The sequence below is a fragment of the Xenopus laevis genome, chromosome 2S (genome assembly GCF_017654675.1).
Source record: "Xenopus laevis strain J_2021 chromosome 2S, Xenopus_laevis_v10.1, whole genome shotgun sequence".
NCBI lineage: Eukaryota > Metazoa > Chordata > Amphibia > Anura > Pipidae > Xenopus > Xenopus laevis.
The window spans coordinates 28,576,189-28,602,754 of record NC_054374.1 but is presented as its reverse complement, the minus strand read 5'-3'; the positions used below and the strand labels follow the sequence as shown (position 1 = coordinate 28,602,754).

At 43.9% G+C, this 26,566-nt stretch overlaps 1 protein-coding gene across 1 annotated transcript in view; it reads right to left on the bottom strand.

Annotated features, from left to right (window-relative positions):
• casr.S (calcium-sensing receptor S homeolog) overlaps window positions 1-7,236 on the bottom strand; it is a 33,528-nt gene extending 26,292 nt beyond the window's left edge. The window contains exon 1 of the mRNA XM_018249002.2: window positions 6,484-7,236. The gene's annotated coding sequence lies outside the window, so the exon portion shown is untranslated. The remainder of the gene's footprint in view (window positions 1-6,483) is intronic.
• Between the last annotated feature and the right edge of the window lie 19,330 nt (window positions 7,237-26,566).

The following is a 26,566-nucleotide window of genomic DNA, read 5'->3' as shown; positions in this document are numbered from 1 at the left end:
GAAGGAGGCTTAATGATATATAAATCCCCTTATTCACCCAGAATTGGCTAAAGATAAAGGTAAGTGACTGACCGCTGTATATTGTAGAAATCTTGTATTACCTGCATATAATGTGCTCTAATCATGCACACACCCTGTGCCTTCAACATTTGGGTCTGCCCCAATGTATAGAGACTATTTGTGCTTGTGTTTGGGAATTCCTGGCATCTGTGACAGTCTGTAGTAAACACACAGCAGTACTGTCTTGCTTTATGGCAAGGATTCTAGATACACTTATGGCCACAACAATAAATGGGATTGTAGCAAAGGAGGCTAATTGGGTGACAACAGTAATCCGAACACATTCCCTTCCTCCCGCCCCCACCTCCCTCACTCCTTAGCCTTAAAATAACTCATGTGAAGTTTTCTTCCTCTTTGCAGATTAATAAATGACCAGGAAGGGGGGAGATCGGCTCAGTGGGGATTGGTAGCACGTTCTCTAGAAAGTTCATTAATTTCCTGTAAAACAACAGTTCAGTCACTGAGCGTCCGAGATGCCAACCGCCAATAAATGTGCCACTCACAGCGCTGCAAGGGTCTCACCAGGGCTGTATTGATCAGTATCAGTGGGGCCACTGGGGGTGCTGAGATCCCCCTCATTGGTGCATGTGCCCGCTGCAATCTATAAGCAAATTTTCATCATCATTTATTTATATAATTTCAGCAAATTACACATTATACCAAATTTCAGCAAGCAAAGGTTACAGAGTAAAAAGAGGAGCAGATGGCAACTGCTCACAAGAGCTTACTATCTTAATTTTCTTAATCTTTGTCAAAATTACTTTCAGCACAGTCCTTTTGTGCAGAAGCCTTATATTAAATAAGGATCATTTACTAACATAGCTTCTAAAATGCACCAGTGCAGTCGCCCATAGCAACCAATCAGCATTTAGTTCAGTCTGCTACCGGTTAGAAAAATGTAAGAATTTGGTTGCTTTACGCAAATACATTGCTGCAGTTTAGCATCCATCTCTGTAATGTATAAACCCTGTGGGTTCACACTGTTGTGCTGGTGCAGTAACTTGTGTCCATTCCCCAACTTAGAAGGAGCATTGCTGGACAGTTATAAACAAAGCAAGGAGCCCATCAGATAATAGAACCAGTGACAGCAATAGAAGATATAGCCAATGGGAGCATTTGCAGAGCATTAAACTGTAAGTTGACAGGGATAGGACAAGGACCCAATCAGAGTACTGGAATGCTAAAAGGTCTTGAGCTAATAGCCAATCACAGTACAAGAATTCTTACATCATTGTCTGCCACCAGCTCCTGACCAGAGAAGCTGCCAGTTGGGTTTCAATAAATCTTATATAGAACAGTATGACTTTAAATCATTAACTTGTGATTGGCACTGCTTAGGAGCAGCATATTTATCCTGATGAGTAAATGTCCTTATGCTCATGGGACTGAGGAAACTATTAACCATGGAACCAGTGGCTCCCTATACACCGTCTACTACAACTCTCTGCACCCTTATGCTGAGCATTGTAATGTAGCCGCAGAAGTGGCAGAAGATGAGTGGGGTAAAGGCAGGTGCTCTCCGCACCACCTTGCTCTGCCATGAATTCTCACACCAGTTACAGGTCATTCAATCATTCACTGGGTCCCCATCACATGACTCGGAACCAGCGTGTAAACTAAAAATAACACCCCCCACAGTAGGTGCAAGCAGGGAATATGTGCTGTGCTACATGGCAAACCATGTAAATACTTCCCTCTGCTCAGCCTATTACATGTGCACCTGCTGCTTTAAAGGGGAAGTAAACTTCAGAAATGACTTTAATCTCATAAACTCTGCAGGGATTGTTTAGTCTATGGCAAGGGGGAATATATGAGTTGTACCAGAAGCAGATGTATTAAAGACCTGAGCAGGTTCAGGGTTGGTCCATTAAAGGAGAAGTAAAGCGTAACTGAAGAAGTAGGCTAGAAATGTTGTATATTATGTTTTGGGCTTCTCTTTCAGCCCAAGACAACCACAGCCCTTTAGGAGGGAAGATCTGTGTCTCCAAAGATCTTCACTGCACATGCTCTGTGCTGCTGTCACTTATTGAGCTTAGGGACTCACTCACAATATACAGTACACATAGAATTTAAATATCACAATATAAGGCTGTAATTAATACAGATGATTACTACATGGCAGCACAGAAACCACTGCAACCAGCATCATAATTTATTAATCAGCCCTGTAGAATCAGCTTATACTATAGGCCAACCTCATTTTCTACTTGATAATTTGCAACGACCCTTAAGCTTAGCTTCTCAACAGCTGCTCAGAGCCCACTGAGCATGTGAGTGTCGCAGACACTTTACAAGATGGTGACCCCCTGTGACAAGTTTGAAGTCCTGGATCATTGCTGCTATTGTTGAGAAGCCAAAACTGGTGCAATAAGTTTAGTATATAAAATATGGTTATTTTAACCATATTCATTTTCAGAGTTTAGTTCTCCTTTAATAAATAAGATCCTTATAGTTACTAATAGAGAAATGCGATAAGAATGACAATACAGAATTGCTTGGGGTCAAGCAGAAACAGCCAACACTGAAGCCAATAAACACAGATCCATCAAGTGTAGCCACTTATTGCCAGTGGGAGTGCAGAATATTGCACAGATCAGCTGGACCAGGTTCATTTCAGGTGATATTAGGAGCGTGGATCAATACTCCAGGCTTCCACAATTAAACTGGGATCTGTCTGCTATGCTGGGAGCTCTGTGGCCTCTCCTTGCCCGGCAGTAAAACAGTTAACGGGCTGCTCCTGGTTCAGCAATTAACATCAAAGCCCATTGCTGGATGCCATATATTACATCAGTGTGGCTCTATTAATGCTGGGCACAGATGGCAGCAGCTACAGAAAGGCAGCAAAGATGAACATTTATCCTTTACTGACCCTGTGCAAAGAGAAAGGCATCCCTGTAGCAACCAATCAACAGTTATGAGAAGATGGGACCCTCCACAGTGGTACCCAAAACATTTTGCCACTGGGAACCATGGGAATTACCGTGGGTACAACATACGGGTACCATGCGGCTGAGAGTGATATGAGCAGGACAATAATGATACAGGGAAACCTCTTACAATGTTCCCATCTCTTCTATAACAAAATATATGGGAAATAGGACTGGCAGTTGTTTCCTGTAACAGATTGGCAACTTGTGCATTAAGCTGGCCATAGACGCACAGATAATATCGCACTAAACACATTTTTCGTATGATATTCGGTGCGGTTATGGTGGGAAAAGAGCCGACCGATATCGGCAGAAGACCCAAACATTGGCCATTGTTAGTGCTGAATCGTCAGATACAAGTAGAATTCTATTACTTCTATGTGTATATCTTTCGATTCAACTCTACACGTGTGTAGAGTTGAATCGTAATGGTTATGTCTATGGCCACCTTTATTCATTCACACTCATCAGTCCAAGCAATTTGTTTGTACAATCCCCCCCCCCATTGTAATTAAAGAAAACTAGTATTTGAGTGGAAGGCTGGGTTGCAGGGACAAAGGCCTTGCTATCAGTTTATATGGGAAAGGTGCTTATGCATTCTGACTTATTATACTATATGACATTTTGTATTGCTCACTTAACCCTTTCCTGATCATAAACAAGTCATGATTTGAAAGGGGGGCATCTAAACTGGAGCTACTGCTCTGGGCCTTGAAAAGGGAGCCCCACAAAACATCAGCTGTAGGCATTAAATGAGTAAGAAAGTAGAGAGAAGGGCAAGATGGTAACAGGGGGGGCAGAAAAGCCTAGCAAACAATCATTCATTAGCTTTGATAATCCAACTACCCAAAGAACCATGAAAGCACATATTGGATTGGTTGCCATGGGTTACTGCCCAGGTGTAAGTTTGCTGAGTGTTGGTAAATGAGTGTGAGTGACAGTTTATATCAGCGTTGCTGGGCAGCCCTGTACTGCTCCCAGTCTATAACTGCTCTGTGCCATGTGCTTCTATATATGTGTGCGTGTGGGGGGTTAACTGAATCTATCTCCTTTAGCACCAAGTTTATCCTGGGGGAGTCCCAAGGGAGCCAGAGCAAACCAAGACAGGATTACTTTACTGCACCCTAGGGGCAAATTAATGATCTGAGGCCAAATGAGAGGAAATTGCAGTGTCACCTTTTGACACCAAACAATGAGATTCAGCCCTGAACCCAGGGACCCCGCACTGCACTGGGCTCTCTCTTGTTACTCTGTAACTGCTTCTTCTGGGCTAATGCTTTAATTTCTCTTATGTTCCACAAACAGATTCAGCAGAAAACAGGGAGAGTCTGTTAGTCTCACAGCCCTTGTTCATACCCCCAAATATCAACACCGCATGATCACCGGCTCCCTAGGATCTGCATTTAGCAACATTGCACGATGATGGAGAGCTCAACCCAATCCAATGAATAACACTTATTGAAAGTACAGGGTGCTTACCCAGAATACCCTTCCCTTGCATTAGGGTCAGTAGAGTAATTGCAAAAATATCTGGATGCACACCTTTTTGTTAGGGTTGTATCAAAAGTGGTTTATTAAGCCCATATACATCACAAAGGGGCTTTTGTGGTGTATATGAGCTTAATAAATCACTTTTGATACAACTGTAACAAAAAGGTGTGCATCCAGATTTGTTTTGCAACTGCATTTAGCAACATGGCAGGTGTTACACAGCAGTCACCCCCACAATAGGTAGGTGAGGGAAGGATACTCTGTTGCACACACACTTCCTGTTCCCAAGGCACAGATAGGAGCGGGGAAGGGTAACAGGAATGTGCATCCCCCTAAATCACATGAACATGTGTGGCCTTTTTGCTCCTTCCATTTCTTCCACCCTATCCTCCTCTAGTTATATATATATATATATATATATATATATATATATATATATATATATATATATATATATATATATATATATATATATATATATATATATATATATATATATATATATACACATATATACACATATATATATATATATATATATATATATATCTATATATATATAGATATATATATATATATATATAGTTTTATCATATGCAATAATTATTAGAATGATGGGGGAGGGGCAGTTACATATGTCTAAGGCGTTCATTCTGACCACAGCCCCCCAATCAATGTATTTATCTAAAGAGAGAGAATTGCTCTGTTCTATGAAGTGGAACTTTGGGTTCTGGTACTGATGGGATTGGGGTGACATAAATGCACAGTAAGGTAACAATGGGTTCTGTAGGAGGGTCCCCAGAAATTACACGGGGAGACCAGTCTTGCTGCAGAATGAAATAGCCACAAACTGTGATTTTGCTGAGATCCAATAAATCGCACTGGATTTACCGTCTATGGCTTGATTGTATGATTTACTGCGATTTTCAGTTCGGATCTTGTTTCCTGTATCTTTCTATTTTATTACTAGAACCTGCCGCCCGGCTCTACCAAATATGTTACTTGTATAGGAAATGCTAGAGAATAACAATATAATGTATATACAATTAATATTGGCAAATTCCGTAAAATCCGACATCTCAACAACTCACAGAGAAATCGCAATTTAAACAAATACAATGATATCCCCCAATTCTGGCCTTATTACCCCCATCTTCGCTACAGTCTTACAGAAATTGCACTCCCACGCGATTTATATCTGTACAAAGATCGCTGCGATCGTATCCTTACTGCGCTGCTTGAGGCTCTCTGTATATCATTGTACTTATTTTAATGGGTGTCTAAGCGATTACAGTGATTAGAAAATGGTTTTGAGTAGTTTGTATCTTTGGAGCAGGTAGTCTGTAGGAAGTCTAGTGTCGGCTCAGCAACAAGTCGCAGCTACTGATTTGCAAATTTATTTCAGTCTCCTGCTCTTCCTTCTGTGTTATACCAACTGCCCCAGGCACATAGCGGCCCCCAGGCTGTGACCTTGCAGCAGGGACAGTGGAAGTATAACAATATAGTCAGTCTGTGGATGTTGTATTTAGAGGTACGGTCTCACTAATGTAGCCCCCCTCACCTCTCAGAGGGAGAAAGCGCAATGTGAGCGCAGTAACAGATACAATCCAAATAATAACATTTAGCGCCCAATTTCCTGCTCCCAGCGCTTCCCAGGGACATAATCACTGACCCCCCCAAACCCCCACATACTCCAGGTGTCAGATTTAGTGACACTTTCCCCAAATCTGCCGGTTTTCCGTTAGGGGAAGATTGAGCACTTCTTGTCCCTGGCAGTTGGTATTGCCGGGTGCCACTTACTGTATGAGGCCACTGCTCTTGCTGCAAAGGATAAAGGGCACCTAGCGGGCACTTCTTCTAGTGTTGGGACCCCTAAATCCCTATAAGAATATTTTGTATCAACTGTTTGCAATTGAAACGTAGGAAACTGTCAGACAAACAGAGGGGAGCAGCTGTACCTTAAAGCATTGCCCTCCCTAGTGTCCCCGCACAGACTGGCACTTACCTGGAGTCGGGCAGAGGGCAATTGTGGCTGCAGTTGAAGTCGGACCGAGTTGGAGGCACAAATGGATCCGTGAGGAGCTGGAGGTCAGATCAGGGACACCCCGCTGTGTCCATCCCACTGGCTGCCGCTCACAGAACAGAATTGGGGGGCAGTGCCCCAAAGTCCTTTACCCTCGTAGCAAAGGGAGAGAGCGGAGATGCCAAGGAGTCAGCGCTGCCGGAGTGTGTGCATCTGTATATGAGCCCGATGTGCCCTACCCAGCTAGCGCCCCTGCCCCCTCCGGCAAGTCGTACATTGTGTTCTGCTCAGCTCACAGGCGATGTATAAACCGGGGGCACAGGCAATATCCCCATATACCTACACTCATCAGCTCCTGGCGCAGTAGCGCACCACGCAAACTTTCTCTGATGTGTTTGAGCTAATAATTCTGCCCAGTGCGCGGTTCCCTTTTCTGTACCCCCGCAATTAGCGCCAACTCACTCCTTGTGTACTCTGTAGCCCCAACACCGAACGGTTACCCCTTAATACTATTGTGTGACCCTGAGCACATCGCTGCACCCATAAACTTCTAGTAGCTGGTGAACCCCCTTACTAAACTCTGATCCCCAAAACCCACTCGGTGTAGAGTGACCCCCGCAGCTCCTACACACTGAGCATCCTTGTCCTAAATGCGCTGGATCTCGTGTGCAGAATGCTCCCCCTGAACCCCAAGACCGGGGCTACTGTGCGTCTCTTCCAGAGAAACCGGCGCTCCACCTGAATCCAGAGAGTGATCATCAGTTCCCTGCTGGGTCCGGGAGTTCTACTGCCCCTCTGTGGCCAGGCCGGTCCCCTCCATCAGCTGAATCAGCTCTGCCCAATCCCCAGTGCTCCCCCCGTCCTACATCCCCTAGTAGAGCCCTATTGCCCACAATCTAATCTGCTCCCTCCCTAGTAATGGCCTCAGTGCCCACCTATAGTCTGTGAGTTGCCCCTCATTGTACCCCTGCTGCCAGCTCTTTCCTATCTGCTCCCCTCTCTCAGTCAGACCCCTATAGAAATCGAATCCTCCTTCTCTCTGTGTCTAAAGTCAAATCCCTATTATTGAGGCTCTGCTGATGCCCCAGGCTCCCCTCTCCACTGCCCCCACCCCCGAGCCCCAATCATGGAGGAGCCCCCCAGTCTTGCATTGCTGAGCTGGTAAAGCAAATAATAGGCACAGAGTTCTCATTCTCATCTGCAGGGGGCGTGACAATCCGCTCCAAAGGGAAAAAGTATTATTTTACCTGTAACCAGTGATGTAGGTTTATTGATTGATGCCTTTTGTGAGTTGGGGCTGCACCAGCTGCCCCCATGGTATAAAGGGAAACATCCAATTTCAGTTAAAGATATTACTGACAAAGGGGGGGGGGCTTATTTGTGTCATTTCATAGGAGTGGGAGCTGCCATACCCATCACTCACTTTTAAATTAGCTCCCAGTCTCTGCCAGACTTAGTGAAGACTCAATGCATTCTCTTTTAGGTGACCCTGGCTGATCATATGGGACCCTAACTATGGGCTGCCCAACAGATATGTGGACACTCTGGACATAGCTGAATTGGGTCTGATGATACTTCATGTGCATATGGCCTGGTACCCTGCCCCCTGGTGCTTGTGCCCTTGAGGAACAGAAGAAGCAGGCCTTGCTATGGATAGGTGGGTGCTGGTGACATGGGGCTCAGTTTAGGTGACTTTTGTGCCGGGTACAGCCCAACAGGCAGTACTAATTTTAGATGGAAGTTCATCACAGACAGCAGGTCCATTTCTGGCATGGTGGCAGTGGTGTGACTGGATATTACTGGGCTCCACAAAATGTCTAGAGGTTGACCTGTTTTACCAATATTCATTGAAATTGTACATGAATTAGGGCCTCACAGCGCCCCTATTCCTCCTGGGCCCCCTGCAGCCACAGGGTCTGCTTCCTCTGTAGTTGTGCCCCTGCATGGTGCCTTCAGCTGTCAGTGGGATGTTGGGAGTTGCAGCAGGAGGAATACAAGTCTAGCAATATCTAGATAGACGGGCCCTTTGCATGCTCTCCACCCCTGACAGCCAGTTTCACCCCTTGAACCCAATCCCATCACCAACCCACCCTCTCTGATGGTTCTGCTATTATTAAATCTCCTGATATCGGCCCCTTTGGGTCATGAGTAGAGTTGCCACCTTTTCTGGGAAAAAATACGGCCATCCTATATATTTATCTTTTTTCCCTATTGCTAACATTAGCATCAGCCATCATTTTTACCAGCCAGGCCAGTAAAATACCGGCCAGGTGGCAACCCTAGTCATGAGTTGAGCCCCCTGTGTAATTCACGGAGCAGATAACAAGGTGGAACCTGAAGGCTCTCGCTCCGGTGGTGCCGACTCAGCAGGTTCCCTTTCCTGTGAGTGAGTGTCAGACAAACACGTCTCTATCTCCTGAGCAGGTGAAACCCGACTCCTGTGAGAAGGGCAAAATATATAAATAATGCTCAGCCCCATTGCATGATGGGATGGTTTTTGGGCTGGGGGGGGTAAAGTTTCACACTTACTAACAAAGTTATGATGCCCGCAGCTTTTATACCCACAATGCAGTTACCCAATTGCACTGTCTGGGATTAAAGATTTGTGCTGCACAGTCAATGGTGCGGATTAGGGTGCAAGTTGCGCATGCCATGTAAGGGTTGGTAAATTAGTGGTGGTTACTGGGCACAGAAGCAGGCACCTATAGGAGCAACATGCAGGGGGTGCAGTACACGCCCAAAGCTGCAACAAAGGGCCCCCATGCCCCTGAGTCTGCTGCACTGCCCTATGCACCTGCTGTGCTTTGTTAAGGTCAGTGGCACACAGGGAGATTAGTCGCCCGCGATTTTTAAAAAGAGATTTATCGACTAATCGTTCATTTTCTCTTCCAAATGAGAATAATGTAAATCGCCAGCGTCAAAACATACGAGGCTACTTTTAATCACATGCTGTTCTAAAACACACAGAGACACTATTCTGAGCGACTTCACTGAAATAGCAATTCCATTACCAAGTATTGAAATCTACCAAATTAATACACACTGGGAGATTAGTAGCCACGATTGTATGTAAATTTCATGCATTGACGCTAAACGTCATTTCCTGGGCGCGGGTTTTGAATTGTTCTGTCCCAGCGTCTTGCCGGGGAAACCAGGCACACAAAACACGCCAAGGAAATCATGCCAGAAAAAACTAAATTTCTACTAAAATGCCATTTCTGAAGCATTTTTTCCTTACTGATTGACTTACAGTATTGATCTTGTAGGAGGAGAAAAGCAATGGGTAGTAAATCGATTGGGAGCTGAAATCGCGTGAATTCTTTGCTTCCTTATAGACATACGACTTGTCCCCGAAACGCAAAAAAAAAACTAAAAATGCGGGCGACTAATCTCCCCGTGTGCCACTGCCCTAAAGGGGTGGTTCACCTTTAAAGGGGTGGTTCACCTTAAAGTTAACGTTTAGTATGTTTAAGTATGTTTTTTAGTATGTTTTCTCTGGCGTGATTTCCTTGGCGTGTTTTCTTTTGCGTGGTTTCCTCTGCGTGTTTTTATTATGAATGGTGAATGGACGCCAAGACACTGAGACAAAACAATTCAAAACTGGTGTCCAGGACATGACGTATAGCGTCACTGCTCTACAAATGTATTTTTATTGCTACTTTTTATTCTTTATCTTCCTATTCAGGCTTCTCCTATTCATAACCCAGTCTCTTAGGGCTCTTACTGATGAGCGGCGCGTGTAGGCGCAGAACGCAGGAAAAATGCAGCATGTTGCGTCTCAACCTGCGTTCGGCGCCTACACGTCGCCTGTGTGAGTACAGCCCCATTGAAAAAAAACTTAATGCGTCTATTCCTGCGCTCCCCTGCGGCTGAACGCAGAAAAACGGAACGCAGGGGAGCGCAGCTTCAACCGCTCATCAGTAAGAGCCCTTATTCAGATCAGTGCATGGTTGCTAGAGTAATTTGGATCCTAGCAACAGATAGCTGAAATTGCAAACTGGAGAGCTGCTGAATAAAAAGATAAATAAGTCAAAAACCACAAATAATAAAAAGTGAAAATAAATTGTAGATTGTCTCAGAATATCCCTCTCTGCATCATACTAACAGTTAATTTAAAGGTGAACAACCCTTTAACTACAACTGGCACGAGGGGCCCAGTGCCCTACTTCGGGGGCTGAAATCATTAGGTACATAGAAGTTTAATAGGTGCAACGTGGTGCCAATCCCTTGTATCTGAGCCCTCTGTACCTTGGTATATGCAAAGACTACAAGTCCCATAATGCACTGCACTGGCTGTTTACCCTCCATCAGTTTGTATATAGCCATCTCCATGCCCTTTACCACCCCACCAGGCCCCATCCAGCCCTTACTTGCCGGTCACTGTATTTTCCTGCAATCACCCCCTGCTGCCAGCTGCCCCAACCATATTCTCAGAGGCACTCCAGTCAAGAGGCAAGGTCCAAGCTGAGCTTTCACTTTTGAAATTTACATGTTATCTGTCCTAGTGTGGAGGGCACATTTCTATCTCTCTGTACTAGCGATCTGCCCTCACCATTCCACCATGACACTGCAAAGTTAAGTGTGGGGAGTGAGGGCCCCCAGGCTGGAAGAGGGAGCAGAAATGCCTCTACATATTCTACCAAGACTGGCTGCACCAGGGAGGCCTACACACAGAACTTCAGTAATCATGGAGCCCCATACTACTAAACTAGCAGGGTCCCAGTTATTAGTCCACTAGTTGTCTGGGCCCCCTTGACTGATGAGCCCTGTCAACAATTAAAATGGGGCCCAGAATTGGAAAAAAGCTATTGAATGCATGGCCACACCCATGACCCCAACATTTGCATAAACTGCCATTAAGCCTCAGCCACTCCCTTCCAAGCCACACCCCTTTATATGTCTTTGGGCAACTTCAGAAAATTGATGCTCAGGGATGTTTTCCCACCAGCAATTTATATTTGAACACATTACACATGATATGGGAACACATTTGGAGGAAATTAGTCGCCCTCAAATGAGGAGATTTAGCATGGGCATCTAATTTGTTCTAAAATGTATATACTTACATGTTCCTGCTGAATTGTGCTTAGTACAGGGGAATACATATGCTGCCATCGTTTTATGGGATCTCTCTGTACAAACTATGATCAAATTTAGGGGCAGATTCCCAACTCTCCGTGGTTATAAGAATGAATAAATTGGCAGTTGTTGGTTTATTAGAGGTGTAACTCCCAGCCGCTGGTAAATGAGCAGAACAGGAGATAATTATCTGCCCCTCGTACAGGGAAGTGAATGGGACGCGGGCGACGCTAACTGAACTCCACTATCAGAACATCTCCAGCCCCTATAGCAACTGTTCCCTGAATGTGCTGACACTGGCACAACTGGCACAGCCGGAACCAGCTGTACCCACATTCCCTGGAGGCCTCATGGGGAAAACAACAGTGAGCAGTTGGCTGCACAAACAGATCATAACTGTATTTATACTTACAGGCAGAAGCTGCCATAGCGATTCCCCTTAATATAGTATGAGTGTGTGAGATGATGTTCCCCTGGCCATTAGTGCTGGCCTAGATTTCATTCATCATCATCATCATCATCATCTATATTATTATCATATATTAAGATGTGAAAAAAAAGTTAAGAGACTTTAATATTCTGGGATACAAATTTGGGGGCAGTTTATGGGGCCCCATGTCTATTCAGGTATTGCTGATTTATATTATATATGTATATTTATACAGGGAAAAGACACACTGACATCTAGTGGAGAGGATGAGTACTGAGACTTTGTGCTAACTGGGAACCAGGTGCTTACAGTATTTCTACCCCAAAGGGTAAGTAATGCTCATTACAGACACAGAATGCAGGGAACTGAAGCAGAGATGGCCTGGCTGGAGAGTAATATACAATGATATTTAGTGAATAATGTACCCCCTATTGGAAAATATAAGGATATTATTAGTCCCAATGACATGTGACAAAATGACTTCACTGAGCTCTGTTTATAAACAATGACATCACTAAGAGCCATTTATAAGGATATAATTGACAGGATATTCATGGCTTTTGTATATTAAAAAATAATATTTTCCCCCAATGACCCGTGATATTATATATCAAAATAACTGGCCACAAAGAATAAATGAAGCGACATCACTGGTTACGGCCTATTGTCACGCTATGGGCGGAGCATGTATAACCACATGGGACGATGTGACTCCTGGGCTCAGAGCAAATATCTATTTTTCACCACAAGAGAAACCAAAGCCAAAAACCCTGACGTCAGTGTGGTTTAATCTTTCCCTGCCTGATGGTCAATAGGGGCGTAACTACAAAGGAATCAAACCCAGGAGTGGAGGGGGCCCATAATTAATAGGTAATAGCGATGAGGTTTCACTCCGAATAATATGTCCATAGACTCCATTGGGGTTGTGCGTCAAAAAAATTGTGGCCCATTGACTTCAATGCATTTGGCAAATTTTTCACCGTTTTGCGAATTTTCCACGAAGCAAAACAGGTCAGATTCGCCCGTCACTAATAGGCAACAATTAGTCTGCATAGAACTGATCAGCTTAAGAATGTTTTTGTGCCCAAACTTAAATTAGCTGTGGGGCCCAGTAACATTTAGTTACACCACTGGTCAGTACCCAGAAAACTGGAATAATGGGCAGGCACCACTCCGGAACACCAAACTCCGGAGAATCAAAGAATCCAGGAGACCATATTTTTAAATAGTACAAAAAATTCTTTATTTTACATTATGTATAAAAGCTTTTGTCTTTTACACATAATGTACTATGCACTATTGTACTATTTAGAAAAATTGGGCTCCTGGATTCTACTGATTGGCTGAGTTTGGTGTTCCGGAGTGGTGCCTGCCCATTATTCCAGTTTTCTGTGTGTTGCTCCCCTTTGCTGAAGGTCTGGGGCATGAGACCCGGACCCACCATGGAAAGCGGTAAGCTTATCTTTTTACTTATTGACAAAATCCATGATTCCTATTTTCTTTAATATATACCACTGGTCGGTACCCTGAGTGCAAGGGCTGGACTCACCGGCTCGTATGAACCTGCTTTCCTTCTGTCTGTCTAAAAGCTTCCTCTGTACCATAAAGGCTTATGGCTCATGGGATGCATCCACTGCTATGGAGATGCAACCAACTCAGCTTGCAGTTTCAGCCTTGCCTTTAAAGGCCCACAATAATGGAGAATGGCGACTAAAATGCCAAAATCAAATGTTTAGGGCGGGTTCCCTCTTGGAGTCAGAGATGAAACCAAGAACCAAGGGTCTATAATGAAATTATTAGCACAGGTTTCCATGGTTACAGCTTTAGAGAGGCGGTTGCCGGGTGCCTATGTGCAGTCTCTATCTCATCATCTCAAGGTTAATTGTTTCTCTAAACAAACTGGACCCTGTTTCCTCAGGACGGAGCCAACGTGCAGAATAATCAGGGACACCCCACTGTCTCTTGTCTCCTGCCTCGGCCCAGCCAATGAGGCTCCAGCTGGGTTCTGCCCTGGGAAAGTGACCCCATTAATGATAAGTGATATGGAGGGGGAGTGTGTCTCCCATTATCCTCTAGGTAAATAATGGGTCAGGCTGGGGCCCGACAAGGCACTGTTTGAAATTCTGACTCCCTATTAGTCTTATTTATTTAGTTCAGAAAACTTATCCTCATAAACTCCCATCAGCCCCTGCCTGCCAGGTAATGCCCCTACCGCATTCACCAGAACCAGCAGCCAATTAATCTCCCACCTGCTGGGATCAGTGTCAGTACCCCAGGGGTGCAAAGGAGCGATGCTACTGACACACTGGTTCCCTGTCTCCCCAGGGCACAGGGCTGGCACTGAATTTGGATCTGGCGGTGCCACTGCCCAGTTCTATGCTGCTGTGTGTCTCTTTGGACCACTGGGAATGAACATCTGGGGCCCATGGGAGGGAAGGCAGAGCATTAGAGTGTAGCAGGTACTGTCAGTAAATATATTGGGGTGAACAATGTCCAGCACCCAGCCAATAGTTGACGGCCATGCACTGGGGGAGGGGGGGCGACAGTGTAGTTAAACTGGAACATTGTTACAAGGGAAGGAAACAATGATATAATGAGAAGTTGCTCTTTGCTGATCTCTCTCTTTGTTCTGATGCTCTGGGCTGGAGGATCCTGCTGGACTCAGTCCTGGGAAACTGGGTCTCTGATTATTTACAATTTGTCAGACCCCACATTGTGTTATTCTGTTTATTACACAGAATCACAACTCCCGACTTTGTGTCACTGAGATAATGACTGGGCGGGGGGGCTTATTGCTCAGGGGGGGCAGAAACCTGAAATATAAGAAGAAATGACCTTTATTGAGGAAATGACAAAGGAGATATTACCACCAGAACAGGACAAACCCTAACTGCCCTGACAGCTGATGGTGAGATCTCCTTTCCTCCCCACCAATGAATCACTCATTCCCCATCTCTTGGTAGGGAATCCCATAACCTGACTGTCCTTACAGGAAAGAACCCCTTCCTATGCTGATGGTGAGATCTCATTTCCTCTCCAACAATGAATCATTCATTCCCTCTCTCTTGGTAGGGAATCCCATAACCTGACTGCCCTTACAGTAAAGATCCCCTTCCTATGATGATGGTGAGATCTCCTTTCCTTCCCACCAGGCCCGGACTGGCAATCTGTCCGTTCGGGCAAATGCCCGAGAGGCCGCTTTATATTTAGTTCTAGTGGGCCTGTGCTCCCTCTTCCATATCAAAAACTTGCAAGTGTGCATGCACGCGTGTACGCGCGCATGCGGAGTGGATACAGGAGGTACTCATTAGTACTCAGTACTCAAAAGTTTGAGACTGGACCCACTCCTGCACTCCCTCTTCCGAAAACTCACCAGCGTGCATGTGCGCATATGCATGAAGGGTGTACAGAAGATATCGGCAGCACTCTGTTTACTAGGACCCTGGACCCGCTCCTGCACTGTCTCCCTCTTCTACTTACCAGCGCGCGCGTCCGCGTGCACATGGAGGGGGTGGAGGCGGTATCGTTTCTTGCTGGGGGGGGCGGGGCACAGTGTGGAGGGCCCCGGGCCCCCCAGTCCGACACTCCCAGTGAGGTGCTGCTGTTTGAGTAATTAGCGGTAAGTGCCGATGTGTAACTGTCAGCTGATGACGTGTCTCCTCTGTGTTTGGATTGTGCCCATCCCTAGACTCTCTACCCACCCTAGTCTCTCTACCCTCCCTAGACTCTCTACCCACCCTAGTCTCTCTACCCACCCTAGTCTCTCTACCCACCCTAGTCTCTCTACCCTCCAGGCCCGGACTCGCAATCTGTCAGTTCAGGCAAATGCCAGAGGGGCCCCTTTATATTTAGTTCAAGTGGGCCGTTCGCAAGATAATTAAGAAGGTGAACACCCTCAAGTACCTAGGTTTACTGGCTGCCAAACCTTAGTGTCATTGAACTTCCCGAAAAGAAGTCAACGAGGGTTGTTCTGTGACCATATAAAGGCACAAGGCTGCAGGCTGAGTTATACAGGGAAATATCACTCATATATTATAAGGTATAATGTACCCCCTACTGTAAATGATAAGGATGTTAGAAGTCACTGAGGGGTTCTGTGACCACATAAAGGTTCAGGCTGCAGAATCTTTAACATATTTTACATTAATTACACTTTAAGTGAGAAAGGCAGCTCTTTATGCACATACTTTTTTTGCAGTTTTAGCCCAATATGAGTTGATGAGTACAAGATCATTGCGTGTTTACATGTGGACTGCTTTAATTTTTTTGCCCGGGCTGCTTTTTACTCCCAGTCCGGCCCTGCTTCCCACCGATGAATCACTCATTCCCCCTATCTTGGTAGGGAATCCCATAACCTGACTGCCCTTACCGTAAAGAACCCCCCTGGTAACGCTACCCCCAAGTACTTCTGCTCAGAAAAGGCAATTGCTTTATACATAGACATGGCCTTACACAGGAACCCTCCCTGGTATCCATGAAAATATCCTTCATTTGTTGGTCACTTACCATAGAGCTCACAGACACCTCCTGTGAATTGAGCAGCTTGACACGCAATACAATTTATATATAGTGATCATATCCCTCTTAACTGTCTCTTCTCCAGTGCCTTTCCCCATAACTGATTCCTTCCATTCCCTTTGTCAGCTTAGTTGCTCTTCTCTGTACTTTCTCTATTTCATTACTGTCCCTTATTTATTTATATATAGTGATCATATCCCCCTTAACAGTCTCTTCTCCAGTTTCTCTTTTTCATTATCTGATCTCAGCACTGGAGCCCAAGATTACACTGCATATTCAAGGGAGGGGGGGGGGGCAGTACCAATGCTTTGTAAAATGGAATACATCTTGTTTAATTAATTCTGAATGATATTCTCATTAGTAATAATAACTGCAACTTTAGGAACTCATGAAAATAACAAAAACAACAGTTTTTTAAAATGTAAAAGTAAAACAGTTTCTAAGATTATGACGCTATGGTATATGGGCACTAGGTGGCGCTCTATACATGTCCCAATGAGACAGTTGCACTATCGATAAGTTATTCTAGGTTTGTGGAACTACAACTACCAGAATCCCCTGTGCAGCATTAGGGAATAAAGGATCAGTCCATATAGATAGAATTGGTTCTGTGAGGATTTTGCTATTTTTAAAACTCACAATAAACACTGTTTAGATAAAGAGAGTTGGGGTACAAATATCAGTACTGGGGAACACCGTATCGGTGCAGATATCAGACTGATAAGCCAGGGGCTGTATAGGTGCAGAAAGTCGGGGTGCAGATATCAGACTTTATAGGCAGGGACTGTGTAGATACAGAGCTGCAGAGCTGATCTCTTTATTGGATAGCAATACAAATATGAATTAATGGCCTAAAAAGAATCATAGAAAGTTTAGAGCTTTTTTCAATTTCTTTATTCTCCAACCAAACCAAATTCAGAAATGCATTTTTCAAAAACATTTCCCTACCACAGATATCTTCTGACTTACTTAATCTACATGCCCCTATTACAGTTATGCAGGTGAATTGGGTCATTAAATCGATTTTTCCATCCCAAAACAAGGAGGAGATCAATTCTAACCTGAACCTTATAGACCCATTCCATTCATTGTTCCCAACATCAACATTCTTACAAACATTTCACCAAATTGAAAAAAAGCCAAAAAAAAACAAAACATTAAATCAATTTGGCTGAAATTTGTCAATTTTCCACTGAACTATTTATTAAAGTACAAAAAATTTTCTGATTTTTAAGTACAAAAAGTTTGACCAAACTAGAATTCATGATTTGACCTTATTTATCAAAAATTTTCATGAAACCCCCGATTGCGCAGACCAACATATCTTCAAATTTTAAATGGTTCCTTTTCCATTGACTTCTAGGACTTCAGGACACAGACAGCTTGGAGATGGAGTATTTTCGGATTCTGACTTGGGCCTTGGGGTATAATAAATCATGGGGGGGGGGAATTCTGCTAAAATTTGGATTTCATAATTAAAAAAAGCTTGAATTTGTCGAGTGGCCAGCTTTACAAGTTCATTGATCATTACTCAATTTGCTGTTTTTACTTAAAAGGGAGAACTAGTTGTTTTCAGATAGATCACCATAAATAACGACTTTTTCCAATGACTTTCTATTTTCTATGTGTGACCTTTTTTCTAATATTGAAGTGTAAAGTGTAATTTTTCACCTTCTAAAGCAGCTCTGGGAGGGGGGGTCACCGACCCTGTAAACTGTTCTAAATGGATCCATTTAGTTGAAACATTTCTTATCTGTGTCCCTGCTGAGCAGAATCTCTCAGTTAGAATTGATACAATAGTGGCTAATATTCCAGAGATGCTGCTGAGCAATGTATCAACTAAATGTTGCAAAATTGTAACAGTTTAGAGTCTGAATCTGAATTACTGAGCTGCCAGACTCAAACACCAGAGACACGGACATTCAACTTTAAACTTAAGATTTTGGAAAAACAGTAAAAAATAAATAATAATAAATAAATAATGGAAAGCAATTGAAAAAAGTCTTTATTTCTGGGGAACAATCTAACAACTGAATTGAAAAAAAGGTTTGGAAGGTGAACAACCCCTTTAAAGTAAGCCTGGGGGCGGCTTTGATGCCTGAAAGCGCCTGCCGCCAGGCACTTGGATTCTGCCAAATCCTGCAGAAAGAGGCTAAATCCTGAGCTGAATCCTGAATTTGGTGCAACCCTACTGGGTCCTTGCCCCACTGGAGCACTAAATGCAGAATTAACATTTTCTTCCCAACTATGAACGCACAGGCCCGGGTGCAGGAAGAGCAGCTGTCCCCATCTGGGCGCAGTTTTCAGGGCACCTTCACATCTGCGCAAGTGTCTAGAGGGCCCCAAGGGGGTGCGGGGCCCAGTGCGATTGCACCCTTGTTAATTACGCCCCTGCTTTGAATATTGCCAGGAGGGGCAAAGAACTTAGTTCATGATTTGAGTGTCCCAGCCAATGCTGTTACCAAGCAGCAGCTAATTGTTCCTTCTGTGAAAGTATTGATAGACTCCTATGTAGTTACATGGTCCAAAGATGCCATAGATATTCTGTAACACGGATGATATAACAGCCAGTCAGATAGAAACTTTCCTACTATTTTCTACATGACTAGATGAGCCCCTTTTTCCTCACCAGGTACAGGAGTAAACATCATGGCGTCTGTGTCAATATGGAATCCATATCTGAAGAACTTTATCTGACCCAATCAACACATAAAGAAATGGTCCTTGTCACAGGCCACTATTTACCGTATTTCCTTCCAATGGTTGGCTATTGTCTACACCAGTGATCCCCAACCAGTGGCTCATGAGCAACATGTCGTTCACCTTTCCCTTGGATGTTGCCCCCAGTGGCCTCAAAGCAGGTGCTTATTTTTGAATTCTTGGTTTAGAGACGTGCTTTGGTTGCATAAAAACCAGGAGCACAGCCAAACAGAACCTCATGTAGGCTGCCAGTCCACTTAGGGCCTACCATAGGCAATCACTGCCTTTATTTTACAACACACAGGCAAATTTTTATGGTTGTGTTGCTCCCCAACTCTTTTTGCATCTGAATGTTGCTCACGGGTAAAAAAAAAAAAAAAAAAGGTTGGGGGCCCCTGGTCTTCATCATACTCTACGGTAAGTCAGGACAGATCCCCATTTCTTCCTTCCCATGAAACAAGAGATTTTTCAAGGTCTTTGTAGAGTTGTCACCTGGCTTTGGGAAGTCCATCATAAAGTGTATTAAATCTGTTGTAATAACATTCTTCTGGGTTCTCATAGACAACCTAAGGGAAGTAATAATTTAATGGAGCTATTTTGTTTAGCTGCATGCATTCCACACACCCCTCCACCACCACCACCACCCCCAGCCCTGGTTGCCCTTCAGCCAACTCCATCTGCTCCACTCACTTACTTATAAGTGAAAACAAGCCCCTACTCCTGTTCAACCGCTAGTTGTTTGGGAGAAACCTCACAGTTGCAGAGTTGTTCGGAACAGGGTAGTGCATGATGGTGGCCAAACTGGCTATTGAATATATTAGTGCACATGATTTTCACATCAGCCTGTCCCATAATGATTTGGGGCAAGGGTAGGGAAGGGATTTGTTCTTACCTGTGGGTTTTCAGGAATTTCCAGAAAGCTCTGTGGGATTGCTCTGGGGGTCACACTGTATGTAAACCAAGGAAAGTTATAACATTATTATGACATTTATGTATAAACTATCTTCCTGTATGCCTTATCTTCTCTCCACAGGTTGCAGCACTGTAATGCATTAGCAACCGGTTATTTGATGACCAATGATCTTATTCATTAGCAAAACTGATATAACAATGAAGCTGATATAACAATGAAGCTGAAGTTGCCCTTTAAGCAGACTTTAAGAGACTTGTTTGTCTTATTAGTTACAATTTATTCTTTGTTTATCTTAAATTGTTACAAATGCATCGAAGTATAGCTGATCTGCTTATCTTAAGTTGTTACAATTATTTCTTTGCTTATAATAAATTGTTATAAATGTCGAAGTTCAGTTGCTCGGTGGTCTGGGTTCTCTGCCAAAAAGCCTCGTATTTTAATTAAAGGGGTAGTTCACCTTTAAGTTAACTTTTAGTCTGTGATAAAATGGCCAATTCTAATCAACTTTTCAATTGATCTTCATTTTTTTATAGTTTTTTCATTATTTGCCTTTTTTCTTCTGACTCTTTCCATCTTTCAAATGGAGGTCACTGACCACATCTAAACACATGTTCTGTCAGGCTACATATTTATTGTTATTGCAACTTTTTATTACTCATCTTTTTTATTCAGGCCTCTCCTATTCATATTCCAGTCTCTTATTTAAATAAATGCATGGTTGCTAGGATAATTTAGACCCAAGTAACCAGATTGTTAAAATTGCAAACTGCTGCTGAATAAAAGGCTAAATAACTCCAAAACCACAGATAATAAAAAATGAAAACCAATTGCAAATTGTCTCAGAATATCTCTCTACATCATACTGAAAGTTAACTCAGAGATGAACACCCCTTTTAAGTTTCAGAAACTTTGTATCTTTTTCTGGCATCAGCGCAGGAGATCAAAGAGGAAGTCGGGACATTTCAGTAAGAAACCCAGGACTGTGGGCTGAGCTGAAAATGTCACAGTTGGGAGGCGGTTACAGGGGATTTGTCACCCATACATATAAAGCTGTATAAAAAATGTCCTATTTGAATTAAATATGTAACCAAAATCCTTTTTTTTTTTCTTTTTTTTTTAAAACACCCATACCTGCTATAAATGTGTTAAACCGTCTCTGCTTTCAATCATATATTGTGTTCCTCTCCTCTATGCCTTAAGTAATTGCTTTCACTTTCCATTCTGCATTACCTAGATGTCACTCTCCTCCCTCCTCACTATCTAACTGTGTAACCAGTGCATGGGCACAGCCTCAGGTCCCGCATTCTGGCACCAGAAGCATCACTAGAGGGGGCGGGCCCTGGTGCGTGACGCGCAGCCGGGCCCCGCCCCCCTCCGTACGGCCGCATTTGTCAGTGGCGCGTGAGCTGCCGGGGGCCCTGAGGGGGTGCGGGCCCTGGCCCGCTCGCACCCCCTGCTCCCCCGGTAGTTCCGCCACTGTCTGGCACATAAACAAACAAGATTTTGAGGTCAGACCAAACTTGCCTTAATTTCACAAAATAGCTGAGGCCTGCTTTCTGTGATTGGGAAGTCCAAGACTAAAAGAAACTAGATTTAAATAATTTCTATAGTGTAAGTTTATTTTACTTCACTGTAGGGATGCACCGAATCCAGGATTCGGTTCGGGATTCGGCCTTTTTCAGCAGGATTTGGATTCGGCCGAATCCTTCTGCCCGGCCGAACCAAATTCTAATCCTAATTTGCATATGCAAATTAGGGGTGGGAGGGAAATTGCGTGGAAAATAGTGGATTCCAAATAGTGAATCCAAAATAGTGGATTCAGTGCATCCCTACTTGACTAACACCATAAAATCAGATTTGGAATTATTTCTTAGGATGGCAGGTCGCCTTTAAGCACCGCAGGTCATCTTGTCTTCTGTGCAGGGATCCCTTTCTATTTACCTGGGCTGTGCGTGTCCATTTAAAGGAATAGCAACACCAAAACATGAAAGTGTCCTAAAGTAATAACTATAATGTGCTGGTAAAACTGGTGTGTTTGCTTCAGAAGCACAACTACGAAATTCTTCAGAACGTATCTGTTATCTACTGTGTATCCTGTGCTTGAATGGCTGCCCCCCATGGCTACACAGCAGCTTGTTTATATAAACTATAGTAGTACTTATCTGTTATCTACTGTGTATCCTGTGCTTGAATGGCTGCCCCCCATGGCTACACAGCAGCTTGTTTATATAAACTATAGTAGTACTTATCTGTTATCTATTGTGTATCCTGTGCTTGGATGGCTGCCCTCATGGCTACACAGCAGCTTGTTTATATAAACTATAGTAGTACTCACCTGTTATCTACTGTGTGTCCTGTGCTTGAATGGCTGCCCCCATGACTACACAGCAGCTTGTTACTTGAGTACTTATCTGTTATCTACTGTGTATCCTGTACTTGAATGGCTGCCCCCATGGCTACACAGCAACTTGTTTATATAAACTATAGTAGTACTTATCTGTTATCTACTGTGTATCCTGTACTTGAATGGCTGTCCCCATGGCTACACAGCAGCTTGTATATATAAACTATAGTAGTACTTATCTGTTATCTACTGTGTATTCTGTGCTTGAATGGCTGCCCCCATGGCTACACAGCAGCTTGTTTATATAAACTATAGTAGTACTTATCTGTTATCTACTGTGTATCCTGTACTTGAATGGCTGTCCCCATGGCTACACAGCAGCTTGTATATATAAACTATAGTAGTACTTATCTTTTATCTACTGTGTACCCAGTGTTTGAATGGCTGCCCCCATGGCTACACAGCAGCTTGTTTATATAAACTATAGTAGTACTTATCTGTTATCTACTGTGTGTCCTGTGCTTGAATGGCTGCCCCCATGGCTACACAGCAGCTTGTTTATATAAACTACATTTGTTTCTCTGAAGCAAACACACCAGCTAGTGCAGGGCACATGTACATTAAATTGCCTTTTGAATTGCCAGTTGAATTTTTTTGGTGTTATTGTCCCTTTAAGTCAAACTTCTGCTATCTAAGTTACACACTTGCACAGCTCAGGGCAGTCGCAAGGGATCCCTCCGCAGGATTGCATGCTTTGTTATATAGCATAGTACCCTGAGCTGTTTTCAGCAAAGAGGAGCATCGTCCCCAGGTTCGAGGTTAGTTAATGTGTGAGGCTTCCCTCCATGATTAACCCTCTCCTTCTTTACTCCAACCAAATTTTTTTTCAATGTTTATTCTAATTAAGTATCAAGTAGAAACACAAGTCTCATATTTGCACTTACTTGTGTGAATCTTGTTTCTTCCAGTGAAGGATCCATAGTAGAATGAGAAGAGCAGCCACGCAGCAACCTGTGCCGCCCACCAATGTCGGTAAGATATGTCTCTCTGGATTCTTCTCAATTGTATCTAGAATCAGTGTTTTATGGTTTCATTCATGAAAGGGAGAAATGATAATTTCCTACCAAATTCACCAAAACAGAACTTCACAGCTCTATTAGAATGTATAGGACTTTTGAATTGAGGAATTCTGTGTCATTTGTTCACCCTTTGTACATATAGAAATGGCTCATGCACTGTCCAATGAACAAGAGAATACATTTTCTTCTGAAGAAGAAAGTTCTGATGGGTTTCTCTTGGGTTTGGCCCAATGGTGCACTAAGTAGCATTCCATACAAACAAGCATTAAATTAGCATAAAGCTAATGGTTTAAAAATCTTCATATATTTTATGATCAGTCCAATAGTGTAAAAATCAATTTTGAGCTTTGTGGTTGGTAAACAAAGATATTTGGTAATAAATTTGATTGGCAGACATGACACACAGCTACATTGTACAACATGACAGAGATCCTGCTCTGTACCTACCCTATCCATGCAGAAATAGCAACTCAAACATAAAAGAAACTGCAGCCTTGCAACAAAATTATCAAATACATTCTACATATACAGTTGGGCACACATAGGCACAATATACTAGTGCTGTTGATTTCCTATAGGGCAGTGCTGTCCAACTTGTGTGCCACACCCCCCCCCTCCACATTTGTGGCATAGCACATGAAAGTCCTTGTGTACAAGTATCAGTACTGAGATTAATTGGCCCCTGCATTGTTTACACTTACTCTAAATTCAGACTATAATCAACTGCATTATTCACACCTGTAAAGCCCTGTACTGTTCACACCTCAGACTAAAGTGCTCACATTGTCCACCTGTTCTCACCTCAGATAAAGTGCTGTATGTAGCACAATATGAACTGTTCATCTTAGAGTGGTCCTGATAGGTTTCCCTGTCTCTTGCTGTATTCTACCTGCCCTATTCTCACTGTGTGTGCCATACTCTGCCTGCCCTATGCCCCTTGTGTGTGCCATGCTCTACCTGCCCTATGCTCCTTGTATGTGCCATACTTTGCCTGACCTATTCGCCACTTGTGTGCCATACTCTGCCTGCCCTATGCTCCCTGTGTGTGTCATACTCTGCCTGTCCTATGTTGCCTGTGTGTGCAATACTCTGCCTGCCCTCTGCTCCCTGTGTGTGCCATATTCTGCCTGCCCTATGTTGCCTGTGTGCCATACTCTGCCTGCCCTGTGCTCCCTGTGTGTGCCAGACTCTGCCTGCCCTATACTCCCTGCATGTGCCACACTCTGTCTGCCCTATGTTGCCTGTGTTGCCATACTCTGCCTGCCCTTTGCTCCCTGTGTGTGTGTGCCAAACTCTGCCTGCCCTATGTTGACTGTGTGCCATACTCTGCCTGCCCTATGCTCCCTGTGTGTGCCATACTTTGCCTGTCCTATGCTCCTTGTGTGTGCCATACTCTGCCTGTCCTATGCTCCCTGTGTGTGCCTTACTCTGCCTGCCCTATGCGCCCTGTGTGTGCCATACTCTGCCTGTCCTATGCTCCCTGTGTGTGCCATACTCGACCTTCCCTGTGTGTGCCATACTCTGCCTGCCCTATGTTGCCTGTGTTCCATACTCTGCCTGCCCTATGCTCCCTGTGTGTGCCATACTCTGCCTTCCCTGTGCTCCCTGTGTGTACCATACTCTGCCTGCCCTAAGATGCCTGTGTGCCATACTCTGCCTTCCCTATGCTCCCTGTGTGTGCCATACTCTATCTTCCCTGTGTGCCATACTCTGCCTTCCCTGTGCTCCCTGTGTGTCATACTCTGCCTGTCCTATGCTCCCTGTGTGTACCATAAGCTGAGTGCCTAATGTTCCTTGTGTGCCATACTCATCAATAGATTTATCAATACATTTATGAAAGAAAGAAAGAAAGAAAGAAAGAAAGAAAGAAAGAAAGAAAGAAAGAAAGAAAGAAAGAAAGAAAGAAAGAAAGAAAGAAAGAAAGAAAGATAGGTGGATAGATAGATGCACAGACAGGTAGACATATTTAATATGCAGCACTGCACATTGTACTATACACATAAATGTTTTCAGTTAAAAATATCAAATACAGAAAACAGTATGTTTGCAGATTTTAGTTACAAGTTTTGCAACAAAGAAACAAATGCGTTCAACTCACTGTACCTGATTTCCCATCTGATACATGAATTGGCCAAAATGTAGCGTTAACCCCTGCTCTGCCAGTGGTGACTGTGCAGCTGTAATTGGCAGAGTCAGAAGGTTGAGCATTGTGGATCTGTAGGGTCAGCGGCAGCTCTGTGCTTAGAAATGATATTCTGGGGTCTGTAAAGTTATTATATACAGGGTGGGTCGGTGTACTGGTATTGTTTGACACACTCCAGCCAGTGCTGTTTGCAGACTGGTTCAAGAAAGTGAAGATCAGAGTGTGGGATCCATTCTCTTTCCTCCAGATAACGAGCTTTATGGAATCTCCAGGGTTTATTTCCGGGCACTTCCGTGTCACTGTCCCCCCAGGTTGCAAGGGCGACCCCCAGCCATAATCTAAGTAGGAAGAAACATAATAGGGCTCAATTATTAAGTGGCAAAAAAAGCCTCAGCCAAAAGCTTCAGCCTCGGGAGTGGGATACGGACACCCACCTGAACACCCCATTCTAGTATGTGATATCTCTGAGTCTTCTACTATTCAGTTATAAAGGTATGGGATCTATTGCCTGTAAATCTCCTGACAGGTCTGTAAATGACTAATGCATTTATACTTACCTTTATTTCTAACCTTGTTATTGTCTAAGTGGGACCCTTCATAAAAGGTGAACCTCCAAGGGGGTTAAACAAGGGCCAGAACTAGGGGTAGGCAAAAGAGGCACGTGCCTAGGGCGCAATGAAGTGGGGGCACCAAGCACATACCTCTTCATTTGCCTACCCCTGGTCCAGACCCTTTTTCTCCCACCGGCAGTGCCCAGTGCACTCCTGCGTGCTCCTCATCTGAGTGCACTCTCTCCCCCTATCAAGCACGCATGTGCATGATCATGTGTGTGCACACTCACAGACACAAGCGCGGACAC